The 13,914-nt window shown below is 35.7% G+C and overlaps 1 protein-coding gene across 2 annotated transcripts in view; it reads left to right on the forward strand.

The window, feature by feature from the left end:
• The first annotated feature begins 6,819 nt into the window (after positions 1-6,819).
• The window catches only part of LOC135688810 (uncharacterized), a 60,635-nt gene continuing 53,540 nt past the window's right edge, over positions 6,820-13,914 (forward strand). The window contains exons 1-3 of one of the 2 annotated variants that reach the window (XM_065205831.2): positions 6,820-6,847; positions 8,171-8,260; positions 13,003-13,109. The gene's annotated coding sequence lies outside the window, so the exon portion shown is untranslated. Of the gene's footprint in view, positions 6,848-8,170; positions 8,261-12,770; positions 13,110-13,914 lie in introns of those variants that run through there. The other variant, XM_065205832.2, reaches the window with a different exon arrangement.

Below are 13,914 nucleotides of genomic sequence, written 5' to 3' on the forward strand. Positions count from 1 at the left end.
CTTGACAGGACAAAACAGTCTGTAAGTTTATCGTTCATTTTCTACTTTTTTTGCTTAGAAGTTAAATAATTGTAGTTTCCGTAGCTTCTCTTTTAAGGACTTACTTAACTTTATCTTGAAAATGACTTCTTTAAATTACCTTTGCTAGCTTTAACATTCACAAAATTTGGGTAGGAAGCTCTTAGTAATATTAAAGTCTGTATTTACTCTTTATTTTATTTTTTGCATTACAGAGTTCTAATATCGATAATTTTCATTTGTAAACAATACTTGATGCTGAAGCTCATTTGTATTTAATCTGCGCTTTCGGGTTTTGGGGATTCGTGTGCATTCGAGTCTATCAAACAAGATCTGCGAAATTTGACGTGTCACAATCATGTTCAATATTCGGCTTCATGTTCAGTGCTTTAAAATCATTTTTCAGAATTAACTGGCACGAGATCGGTGCTCTTTTTCATCGACAAACATGTGAATATGAAAATTTGAAGAGTGATATGAATGTACAGACACTTATTTGAGTTAAAAATTACCCTAATACTTAGCATAAAGTTAGCCCATGGATACTTTATTTAGGGCTATCCTCAAGCAATAAAAGTTTCTTATGAAATATAGATTATAGATTCTACTAAGTGTGGAGGTTAGATTGTCTCAAAATTCGATAAATTTGAAAAGCAATTAATATTCTTTTGAGGCATGCATGCCGGGTTGCGCAAGAGCCTTTAAGATATCTGCATTTCGCAAAGTCTGAAGTCACTCTCTGCTTGGTTACTTGAATAGCGTTATAAGGGACAATGTGGAGTGAGAAGTCACAAAATATGTCCAGTCCCCATATGTGACAGATTGTTGCCTATGCTTGGCCGTGATAGAATATGTTCTGCGCCTAAAATTAACAAATTTGGTCTTATTCCTAGAATTGTCTCAATATGTCCAGTAGGTAGAATTGACAGAATGAGTATGAGTGACAGAATGAGTATGAGTTGACGGAATTTGTCCTGAGTGTTAGAGGATATTGTCACTAATATGTCACTAAAATTAAAAGAATATGTCCTGTCGCTGGAAATGACGTAACATGTCCTGTTGTCGCTAAAAGTAACAGAATGTGTCTTGTAGCTAGAAATGTTGTGATATATCCGGTCCCTAGAAGTGCCAGATTTTTCTTCTCCCTAGTATGTGCCAAGACTTTCAGGTCCCTAACCGTCCTATCATATTTAACGCTGTAATTCTCTGGGGGTAATCCCTGTAAGAAATGTAATGAATTTCCGTTTCTTTTGCACATTTTTCCACCAGGTAGAGAATCAAACGTTTTTGAAAATAATATTTCTGAATGTATAAACAGAAAACATTAATTTTTCGATTTAGACAGGATCATCAGGTTTTTCCTTAGCAGTTTCAATCGCTTGAAAAAGTTCTTTGACTTAGAAATACAAAACTTGCTCTTTGCTAGAAATGTTCGACTTTACACTCTGAAGATTTGTCTTTTCTATACTAAATTTTACCAGTAATATTAGTTCTGTCTTTTGTATTACAACTTCCTGTCTTTAGTCCTATCTTTAAATGTAATTTCACACATTTGCTAATTTACCTGCATTTATACGTTATTATTCGGTGTTATTCTTCATTTGCAAGCCGCTCTTTGATTTGCTTTTCTGCCAAATTCATAGCAGCTTTACATTGCAAGGATAGTTTTAGATAACCGTTTTTAAGTTACTTTTATAATGTCGATAAAAGGCTCGTCACAAAAAAGTTAAGGTCCCTCGTCACATCAACTTTCGTTTTTTGAAGAGTGTTTCTTTGTGTGAATCCAGAAAAAATTACACTGTGGGTATATAGATGTCATGAAGCCTTGGTATCAGTTGTAAGTATTGATAAATGGGAAAGGGGCGCAGACCATCTCCTTGTGGAGCCCCAACGACTAAATATCTTTATTTTTTCATTTTTTTTCCACACATAACCAGCATTTTTTAATCATTCATTGTCTTCTAAGACTCTAGAGCTTTGTTAAAATAAAATAGTAGAACAAAAATATTTTGGTTTAGCGCTGCTTCTTTCTTTGACAGTGATCGTTGCCTTGGTTTTGTTTTTCATGCAAGTAAATAAACTAAAAGAAAGTATTGAACTTTGGAAACAAATTTATTTGTTTGGTAGGAAAAGATACTAAGAACTACCTGGCAAGCAAATGATAAGGGGATGGATGGGGGCGTGACGCTTTTTCAAAGATTGAAAAATCCAATTATAGTTGGAAAACTTAACAGTTTACTTGGATTTGTTTCTTAAGACAAAACTTTAGAGATTCATATTTAAGAAATTGTGGGTTTTTAAATGTAAAAATATTCAATCTTATTAAAATTTACAGTGCAGAGCGGACCCATCCAGAAGCCCTGTATCCACAGTATCTTAAATTGCACCATTGCACCGTTTATTTTCTTTTTTGACGAGAGTTAAGTTGAATTAAATTATGAACAGACAAGGTGAATTTACGGATAAGAAACTTGAAACTTTACAATCAGTATTGAGCCTGCAGTTTTGAAAAAACAACACCCTGTTTTGATAAGAAAAAATTAGAAAAGGACTTTTTTAAGAAACTACGTATAGTTAATTTAATAAAAGTTAAGAACCTTTCAATACTAAAAATTCATCTTCTTTTCATAATTCTAATCCTTATCATAAATTGTCTTTTTTAAAGCTACTGAGAAGCCAGAAAACATTGCAGAAGCTGCAGCAGAAGTATTTGATCAAAGAAGAGTGTTCCATTTAACAAATCAGGCATATGCACTTGCTTTCAATTGTAAAAACCGAAAGGAGATTTAGGCCCCCTGAAAATTTTTACAAGTTTCCTTCAATCAAGGAAAAATATGAAAGGCCCAATTCGCTAATGCTTCTATATTGTGAAAGAGATATTTTAGTTAAAATTGATCTGCAGCAAATAGCTTTTAAAAGGGCAAAACATAAAAAGAAAAATAATTGTCAATTGACTGGAAAGAATATTACATTTTAATCATTAAATATATTCAGTATCTAATACTGGTACCAGAGCTGCAATTGTTTGGTTATGCTTATATGTTTTTTTCTCATGACAAGTTTAAATATTCTTGTTACGTTAATCCAAATTTAGAGATTTCCCTAATCCTCTTTAGTGTTTTTATCTTGGTGATAATAAAGACACAAGAAATCTGGAATTAGATATTTTTTGAAATGTTGATTCGGTAGGTACAGTAGATTTACAGGTCGAAAAAAAAATGCCTCAAGTAACATTGGAAATTTCAACCTCCCACGACCCCACCCCCTCCATCCCAAATTAGCCACTTGCTTTCGTCCCTGGAAAGTACCAAGAAATTCCATCGATAAACGGTTTTTTCCATCAAGAGCAACGCACAATACCATTGAGAATTTCTCAGGTTAAAAAATTAGGCAGTTTTTTCAAACCTTATAATCAATAAGATTCAAATTTCAAATTCAAATTCTAGTTTATGTAATACAGCGACAACAATTTTAGATTACAATTTATTTTGATATTTAATAAGCTGTGTATAAAGTATTAAAATAATTAAAATAGCAATGTTTTGTTAGTATAGCTGCCTAGGATGCTGAAAGAATCGAGACGATTTTCGAGCCCAGCACCCTATTAAGTAAACAAAAAGAATGGAGAAGGCACAATTTAGGTAGCAAAATTACATAGAATAGGGTTATACAGTATGATAAAATAACAAGCTATATATGATAATACTAAATATTATTAATCAGGATACAATAACGAGAATTTTTTAATTTTAATTTAGCATTAGAGAATTTGAAAATTTATAAAACACTCTTTCCCTCTGAATAAGGCCTTGTAAATATCACCAACTGCTTTGAACTTAAAGGTGATGCTCTAGAAACTATAAACAGGTAACTGCAGTGCATTCAAGCTACTTGATCAAGCGAAAACTATTGCGCATTTTAGCAGATTTAGAATCGCTCCAGTTTACCCCATTGTCTAATCTGGGAATGAGTCTTCTAAGTACTTGGAAAAGGGACTCGATGGTGTCTAGGTTTAAGATTTGGCTAGCTTTTTAATTATACCTACCTTCAATGCATTTGTAATCAGACTATTGTTGTCAATGGCTACTTTTGGAAAGATTCTGATATCTTGCATGGTGACAAGGTACATCAAGAGTTAGTTGATACTTCGTTGCTATTTATCATTGTTAAAAAGCCATGTCTAGGTTCTTCCAATCAAGCTGTTCCTGGATCCTCTGTAGGGCGACCATCTCTGGTGAATATTTGATAATATAGCCATTGAGTTTTTGGCTAGAGGGCCTGATATTTAGGGTTGTTGTTTGCGGTTAAAACGGTAAACTGTGCATGGTAAATATAGCGTTAGATGTGAAAAAGAACTTGGGAAGTTTCAATGACATGCGCGTATACCTAATGCAAGTAGAAGCTCTATTCGCTGCACAAAAATGAACCACTACAAATTCACAAAACAAAAGGCCTGTAAATGCACTGAAACACTCGATCAATCAGCTTGAGCGAATCGATGACTTGTGCTGCCCTGGCGAAGGCCGAAGGATACAAATTGTATTCGTTGCATTTATGTCTTATAATCTATCAAGTCATGCTATATCTTCAATGGTCAAACGTACATCTACATTACCTCTCTTTTTTATATGACGTAGTAAGATACGTTACTTTGAACTCTTTTAAGGAATAAGAATCAGTGGCGGAAATTTAGGCTTTCATTTGGGAGAGGGGTTCCCGGCTTACAACTTTCCAACAAGATACAATCTTGTATGGACTTTCAGCACGTTAAACGATTGTCAATTATCCGATGAAAGCCCGAATTTCTCCTCAAGAACAATTAATGGATGGGCCTGAGCCCCCCCTCCATGCCTACCGCAATTTCCACCACTGATAAGAATGAATTTTGTTACAGAAGAGACACTTTCATTTGGATAGAAGTTTCATATGGTTGCATTCGATCAAGGCTTTCCTGATATTTACATTGATGGTGCTGTTGAGAAGGGAGTTAATGCACATTTGCTCTTTGCAAATTTTTAGAGCACTCCCTATATGCATTGCAGAAACGCCATTATTTTACTTACAGCAAACATACGCTAATTGAAGATATTATAGATAGAAAAAATTAAAGGAAAAATAAATTTTCTAAGAATATATTTAAAAGCAAATAACATTTTTTGTAATTTTTGCAGGAAAGAAGATAATTGAAGAGGTTTAGATATTTGCAAACTTTAGCTGCTTCTAATGTCTTCACATAGCTTTGAACATGAAATTGGACCCAATTATTTGATCCAGGGGCTATACTGGTATATTTAGGGTGGCGGTGCTCAAAGAGAGACCCACAAAGTACTCCAGTGTTAATTCGAATCTTTAGTTTATTATGAAAATACAAGTAGAATTTACGTTGATTACTAATAGCCAGTTGAAAATGCAAACCAAAATTGTAACCATTGGCTATCTGAACTAGAAAATATGCTCTTTCATGTTTGTCGAAAATTGAACCTAATGAGTATGGTTAAGTATGCAAAATACTGTAAATCCTTTAAGTTTCTCTATTTAGAAGGACTTCTAGCTCAAATATAAACTATCATAAGTGAAATTAAACATGAATCGGCGAAGAATAATTTTCCCCAAAAATCAATTCCCTTTTGGCAAATAATTGTTCTCAGTGTAATGTAGTGACATGCGTATTACTGTGGTGTGTTTAGGAACGTCATGTGATGCGCACTGGTTTCAGAAAACTAAGATGGCTTAGCTAGGCTCGTTCCAAGCTTGCGATTTACTTTGGCTACAAAAACGCTATAGTAAGTCTGAAATGTTCAATCGCCTGCATCGTTGAGATTTCCATTGATTGGCGGCAACTAATACGTTAGCTTGCTTCTTATAGCGAATTATTTGCAATACACTCTTTTTTATAACAACCAATAATTTTAAGTTGATGCTGACCGTTCTTATTTTTCTCGAAAATTTGAGGCTAGATTGTTTTTAATTTGTTCTTAATTGATAGGGTTAGGCAGTGCTATTGCTAGCCTTTTCGCTCTAGGAAGGTGTTCAGGCCTCATTTGCCAACAAAGTGAATGAGACAACCTTCATTTGCCGAAAAGTTTGAATTTTTACCGAAGAGCACCCATGCATGGCTAAAAATCCTCGATTTTGAGAAAAAGTTGTTTTACAACTGCATTTTGCAGTAGCAATTTGTTCTTAGCTTTTGAACACTTACGTAGCTTGTGCTCTCATGAAATTGTTCTTATAGTGTATTACAAAACAAAAAATTGAACATGACCAACCATGACCAACATAATAAGTGAATTACAGGTTTGAGTTTGGTCAAACTTCCTAATTAATGCTAAAATTCCCGATGCATGACCAACTTTCTTAAAGTTTGCAGACATTGGCAGGCGTATCACTCCCCACGCCCCCACGCCCCAACGCCCCCACGCCCCAACGCCCCCACGCCCCCACGCCCCCCACGCCCCCACGCCCCCACGCCCCCACGCCCCCACGCCCCCACGCCCCCCATCGGCACATCCCTGACTTTAGGTACAATTTAGCTAATTGATTTCGTGAAACTTATTGTTTTCGATTTATATTTGTAAACCAATTTTTCATATTAGCTGTTACCCGTTAGTCCTAAAGTATTTCAGCTTTCCTGAGTCTAAAAAATTCTTGAGCAACTGGCTTACCCCCAAGAAACAATTTTTGTACCCAAAAAGTACCCGTGGGGATCCTGCAGCGATCTCTTGTTTGGAATTTTGTGGGGAAGTTTCAGCTGCCTCTCTTTCATGTTGATTAAGAAAGGGCGGGAGGCACACCAAAACATGGCTTCACTCTGTAGCGCGGGAAAACCAAAGTAAGCTTATTGCAATTTCTCTCGATTAATTTATCTAGTTGATGACTTGATAACATTTATTATACGACAAGTATGATTTTACTTGGATCTTGAAATTTTTTAGCTACAGTTGATTTGTAAAATCATATCTAGAAGTGATCGATGATAATGTTTAAATGAAATTATGTTCCGGGGCTGGAGTGGAAGGCGCCAGCAACGTGAGCTGGTCCAGGCCACTGAGAAAATACTTCACATGCCAGATATCACGCAAAATTATTTTGTTGTTTTATTGTTATTTTGTTGTTTTATTGTTGTTATGTTGTTTTATTGTTGTTTTGTTGTTGTTTTGTTGTTTTTCTTTAGCTCTTTTCAAGACAATCCGGTTTTACAAGCCTCGTGAATAATGCCCTAATTAATTTTTTTCCTGGCTAAAGAGTCCCATTTCGAAAAATTGATGACCTAGACGATTTTCCATTTACCCATCTACCCTGAGCTATTCGTTAAAAACTGTAAAACTGGACTGGGATGGGTGAAAGAAGAGTTGAATATGCTGTTTGTACCCTGTTTTCTTTTTTACCCTGAGTGCTGCCAATATTATTGCTTATTTTACCCACCCCTTGCCAATCCAAAGCAATTTTTGCCCCCATAAGAAAAAAGGAACGCTGTCTGTTTTATTCTTATATCAGTACAGTCCACATCATTCTTAACATTCTTATACATACAAACCAATGAAACCTCAACTACAGTCTGGTTCTAAAACAGACAATTCACACTGTGCACCAATCACATGTTAATTCTAACACTTAATCTCTGTGTAAATTATTGCACAATTAACAAGAAACAGAATAAAATAGTTGTATAAATTATTGTAATGTTTGCAGCCCACATTGGGCTTGCATGTGGTGCTTGCAGTTATGCTTTATTGTGATTTCAATATTCCACAACAATGATCTTGTTTCACTTGAACCAGGCAAATTCTGTCCTGCAGCTTAAACATCTCTTCTTGCATGTTACATGAAACAGATTACCCTTACCCAAGCTACTTGTAGGCAAAAAAGCACAGGTTCTTTTTTTGTTGACCCACTTTGCAAAATGTTTCAGGTCAATACCTTCACCAGTTCAGAGGTCTTTGTTTTTTTGGCCTTTCCCCAAATATTTGTCAAAGAGGAATCTTGTTGCGCTTAACAACTGAAGAAAATTTGAATAGCCACAATTTAATTCAAGCATTATCTATTCAGCAGCAGTACTGCATCATTTATAGCTTTTTGCTTGAAATTGATTTTGAAAATTAAATGACAATTAGCAAATTCATTAATCATTTGTATGTTTTAATTGAACTATTAGGTTTTATGACAATATGCTGTTCTCCAGACCAAAGTCAAACCAGAGCAGATGTCACAATGGAAATCAAACTATCCAAAGGAAACAAACTAAGTATGTTACATCAAACATTACTGCTTTCAATAAATAAATCTTAATGTTTCAAAGAGGTATTTTTGTCAATGTGGTGAATTCTTTAGTCTTAAAGCTGATGTCTTTGACAGTTGTTATATTGCCCAAGTAACTTGATAAAAAAACATGCTATATGAAGCTGCACTAATTGAAAGGTATAATTGTTGGTAAAGGATTCAGTTTCTGCTGGTGCAGTTCCTTGTGCAATGATATGTCATTATTTGATCTTTTGGATAAGAAAAGGGCTTTCATTTGTTTTTTCCAACACATCTTTTCTTGCAAGCTCTTTTCTGAATATCTACAAATTTTCATCCAAACATTGTGCCCTCTACTGATAGTTGTCTTGTTAAACTTTCATAATCTTTTTCTCTTTGTCTCAGATATTGTGGGGATGAACTCAGCAAACTATTCTCCTTGCAGCTTATGTTTTCATATTTGCAGTTATTTACTGTACAACATGACCAATGTATTATCCTTCATCACCGGCTCTAATGCTAATTGTGATCCAAACTAACTCATCATTTGAGGTAGAATTGTAAGCAGAGCTATAGAAAATTATTCTCCCACGTGGTAAAATGGTAGAAATTCTTCATCAAGCATGGGCCAGAAAAGAAAATTTCCTTAGGCATATAAAACCACCCACTGATATGATCTGGTAGTTTAAGGTGGATGTTTTTTAACAGAGCAAACAGACATTGACAATAGATGTTTGTTAAGCATCTGTCAATATTGTATTCTATTGATCCTATCAGGCAATATTTTTAAGCTTAAGATATGTATTTTTACACTGATATGTAAACATCATTCTTGACATTGTTTATCTAAAACCTTACACAAACACAGATTGAATTGGCCATTAAGGCAGAGATACATAAATAACCCTTCACTTGGAAAATGATTGACATTATCATAGAAGCTCGTTTGACACTAATCCTGCAATTCAAGACTGAATATGCAGGCCAAATGGAATTTTATGACTCAGCCATCAGTATTTGCCAGATTCTAACTATCAAGAATAATCCCCAAACACATAACTCATGCAATAAGCTATTTTGAAGCAAGCTATAACTTGATTCCAGACCCAGTCAGTGATGTACTTAGGAATTTTTCTTTGAAAAGAAGAGATCTTTTAATTTTATTGAGGGACTCAAGCAGTTACAGCCCTTTGGGAGTGGAATTATTTGGGGCTAGTATTGGGAGGAAGAACAGGAGAGGATGTAAAATGAGAGAATGTCTCCTTTATATGTGATTGTCTGTTTGAGGCCGCCAATCAATTTCTGACTGTCGCCTGAAACACAGTAGCGTAACGGGGGTCAGAGCTCAGAAATACACAGAAAGCTGTTGTTTGAGTTACGGGCAAAACTGAAATAAAATTAGTACCTCAAGAGGGGGGAGGGGTTGATATTTCAGACAAAATTAGAACGTTTTATACAAGTGCAAGCCCACGACTGTGAGAAATATTCTGAAATATATTTTAAGCTTATCTAGAAGGCGTGGTTGCAAAAATTTCTATCTTCCTTACCTCTACAGTATGTTTTAGAATTCCCCATCGTTTTAGGGTTTATATGGAAAAGTTTTTCACGTCCTTTGATATTCCCGATAAAATAGAAGCGAAAAGGTTAAGCGCTTCAATCCTTAAAAAACTCGATTCTGAAATGGTTGTAGATGATTTTGCAGATTTTGCTCCTGGGAGGAAGGAAGTAGTTTGAAACTTTTGAATACTGTTCTTTTGACTGCTGTTTATTACATTCAGACATTTGCTCACAACTTTGGAAATCAGTTTTTACACAAAGAGCTCCCTCGCCTGACACAACTCAGAATGTAAACGTGATAGGAATTGTAAAGGAAATAGACAGTTGAAGACTGGGATCAGCAACAAAACCTACATATGATGGTTATTGTGTTTGATTAGCCAACCATTGCCACGTAAGCCATAGCTTTTCCAAATGCATTTACAAAACGGGGCGTTTTCCAAAATTCTTTAGGGCGTGGTCAGCAAAAATCTTCCAGCAGAAATGGGACCGACTTTAATAACTATTATGTGGAATTTAAGTTCTAAATCGTAGGTTGCATTATAAAAAGTGCTTGAAGTTTAAGAGATTTCGCTAATTATGCAGATTATAACTGAAATAGTGACTTGTCGCATCCTATAGTTTTCTCCTATAAATTCATTTCACCGTATTTGGCCCTCTTCTTGGCAAACTCTTTCTTTGATCTCCCTTAACTTTTGGACAGTACCCAAATGTGTACTCATAAAAGTAATCAGCGAAATGATTGAGGTTGCATATAACAAATCTTACAAAATTTTCGAAAAATGAACCTTCTAAAATTTATGCTTCGAATTTTTCGTCTGTTGTTTCCGCAAAGATTGCTTAGATGTGCCAAATTCAAGTTCTTTTTAGTTGCAAATTTTGTACCAGCTGCTAAAATGTTAACTAGATTTATCATTTTTAGATTTCTCAATCTGTTTCTCTCCTATTAGTTATTTAGGATTAAGGGAAGATAACGTCCTTTATATTTGATTAAAATTTACTATTATGCATCGTCACATGATAAGATTCAGTAATACCCCATATATCCGAAGATATCTTGCATCGAACGTTTAATATTCTCCTAAAAACCACAAATCGTTACCTCAACTGAGTTTGGACTAATTTTGATCTTTTAATGTGGAGTAAAATGTACTTGATTACTCGACTTCCTTTGATGTTATCCTCCAATCATCCAATATTGTTCTAAACTCTGGATCTTTGATCTGTCTTGCTTGCAGTTTAAAGCTTTTTGTCTAGTTGCGTTTCACGGATCTTTGTGCCTTGACTTTACTGCATCGGTAACCTGATAGACCCTTCAGGGGTTCTCTCACATTAGCTCCATCTACCCTTTAGTCAACGTGTGAGGATGACTCTGTGGTCTGGGTCGTGGACTTCAGTTCCAAGGGTCTGTTTTTCGAGTCACTGACATGACCATATACCCACTACATGGGAATCACAAGGAGTGGCCCAGGGGCGGATCCAGAGCAAATTTGAAGGAGCGCCAGTTGGTAATGGGGACGCTGAAAAATGTTTAGAAATTGATGACGAGTGTACACTGTATTCACTTTGTAAAGAGATTGTTCACAATAATTCTTGTATACTTTGAGGTAATCCTTGAAGTAAATTAACCTAAAAGTCTCAGAAACTTTTTCACCTGATTCTCATTCTTCTAAAGAGCCGCACAATTTCCAAAAACGGGGCGCCAGACTTTCTTCAACTCGGCAACTTTCTTCAGTTTTTCTTCAACTGCCCCTAGTTGCCCCCTTAAATCCGCCACTGGAGTGGTCACATGGAGAAGAATGACCAGGACGAATTTTTTCACTGTCCTAAATACCGTCATTCAGAAGCTAAGTATTAACAAAAACAACCCCCCTTTCCAATGACATTTCAGAGGTGCATATTATTTGTGGATGTAGGATTTGGATGGATGTAGGATGTAGGGTGAATGTGGAGAAGCTGTATGGTCGTGTGTAGGTAAATTTGTATACCACAAAACTGAATTCACTTTAGCCCATGCAAAATACTTTTTAAATGTCTGTGTAATAAATCTTGGGATAAATAATAAATATTGGGATAAATGTAATGATAAATATAATAATAAATATTGCGATAAAAAAAGAGAAATAGGTAGAGTCGGGGAGGGGTAGACGAAAGAGCTGCAAAGGGCTGGTGATGTCCCAGGGACCTTACATACAGACAGGTCTGAAATTTTCGGGGTATCAGCATTTAATGAACTGCTGTATTATTATCCTGTTACGTTATTGCCACGTCTTTATTTTAATGGCGACATTGTTCAGATTAATGGAAGAGCCCGATCTTGGTTCCATTTAGCTGTTTTGGTATCTATATACAAAAGCATGAAAAAGCCTCTATTGTATAGACAAAAAGAGTTTCATCTTAGGACTCCATTGGTAACATTCTCGATAGGCAAGCGGCACTGATTGGGCAACCCCAACAGTCATTTGCTCGCGTTTCTGATTGGCCTATTTCGATGCACAACTGTGTATATATATTTCTTAGCGTAGAGTTTTCGATCTATGTTCTGACGTTTTATACTCTGAAGAGTGTCAGACATAAATCTTTAGTAACATGTTTAAAAACATTTGCTTTTTCCAAAGCCATTTTTAAGTTTAATTCTCCGAAAAGATTGTTTCAAAATTCTCTAATAGTAGTCAGCAAGCTTGTATTAACTTATACAATGTATTTTCATTAAAATCGGGAGCATAAAGTTTACTCCATTTGACATTTGATATCACATTTTTTGATGCTTCCTTATACATCTAAGATACCAAAGTTCATTTGTTTTATTAGAATGATACTCCCGGGTGTGAGATGTTTCTACAGAGGGGATCCCTTGTACGCTATATTCTCGAGCTCCTCCTCTAGTAGACTGGTAAAGTGTGTCTTTGAGTATGATTTTTTTTGCTTTGAGCAACTGTCATCCAACTTACTGAAGCCCCCCTTTTGCCATAGTAGAACATGCCCTCAAGCATCTGCTCTGTTCAGTTTGTTGTTCAGCTTATCCTGAAGATGCGTTGGGACAAAGAGCAACAAAAGTTGCCTCATCGTTGTTAGCTCACTTAATCTTAGCTGTCCACCTCCCTGGATCAAGATGCTTTGCTTTACGTAGATTGGTAAGTGCAGGAACAAAGGACCATGCCAATATTATGCTCTGTTTGTTTTATTTTCCAGCAGATCAAAGGTAATTTGCTTCACGTGTGGCCAAAGTAGCACACATCTTTGCAAACAAGAGACGTGTTTGTCTCCACAGTCAAGGGAAAAGTTGGTCGATATCTAAGGTAGCTACATTTTTTATTTGGATTTTACTCTGAATTTTTTTCAAAGAAATAATAATCATTGAAGCCATTTCAAGACTGTGAATGTATCTGACTTTTTAAATCACTAAAGGTTTTTCTATATGACGTTGGGACAAATGACAACTGAGAAATGCCAAGCTTTTTTGAGTGTATTGCATTTTTCAAAGTTTTGGTGTAATTTGTGCACCGCTTGGAGAGGTTTTAGACGTAATCCGTTCACTTGCATTATAAAACATCAAAATATGCGTATTAAATGATCATAAACTTGAAAGAAGAAATTACTGATTTGATAGTTTGTTTTGCTTAATACTATGATTTTTTTACACCATGTCAATTGTTCCTAAACAGTTGTAGTGCCTTGTAAACAGCCGTGTTGAATCTGCAAAGCGTAAAAGCATTTTTATGCTGAGAGAAAGTACATTTAGTCCCTGAGATTGCACGACTGCGAACCGTAGGACGGCCTGTTGAAAGAAGAAGGTATAGGTGCAACGTCCATTCAACGTTTATAAACTTCTGACTCCATTTAACAGAATGGAATAATCTCCGACCTTTCTATCTTTCTTTGCTGCTTTGGTCAGTGGCCTCAGATTTGCTGTAACCAAGGCAACATGCTTAGGAGCGCAAGGCATTATGGTTTTAATTTTCAAGCGCAACCAAACAACGTCATTGCCAATGTAGTTTCCAGGCGTCTGTACAAAACCTTGTTTTTCGCTTTAAGGTATTGTCTTTTCCAAATATGTAGCTTGGAGTTACATTTTCTCATTCCATCTTGTTTCTATGCCGGTGG

The sequence above is a fragment of the Rhopilema esculentum genome, chromosome 9, assembly GCF_057945365.1.
Source record: "Rhopilema esculentum isolate cy_ngs chromosome 9, ASM5794536v1, whole genome shotgun sequence".
Lineage (NCBI taxonomy): Eukaryota > Metazoa > Cnidaria > Scyphozoa > Rhizostomeae > Rhizostomatidae > Rhopilema > Rhopilema esculentum.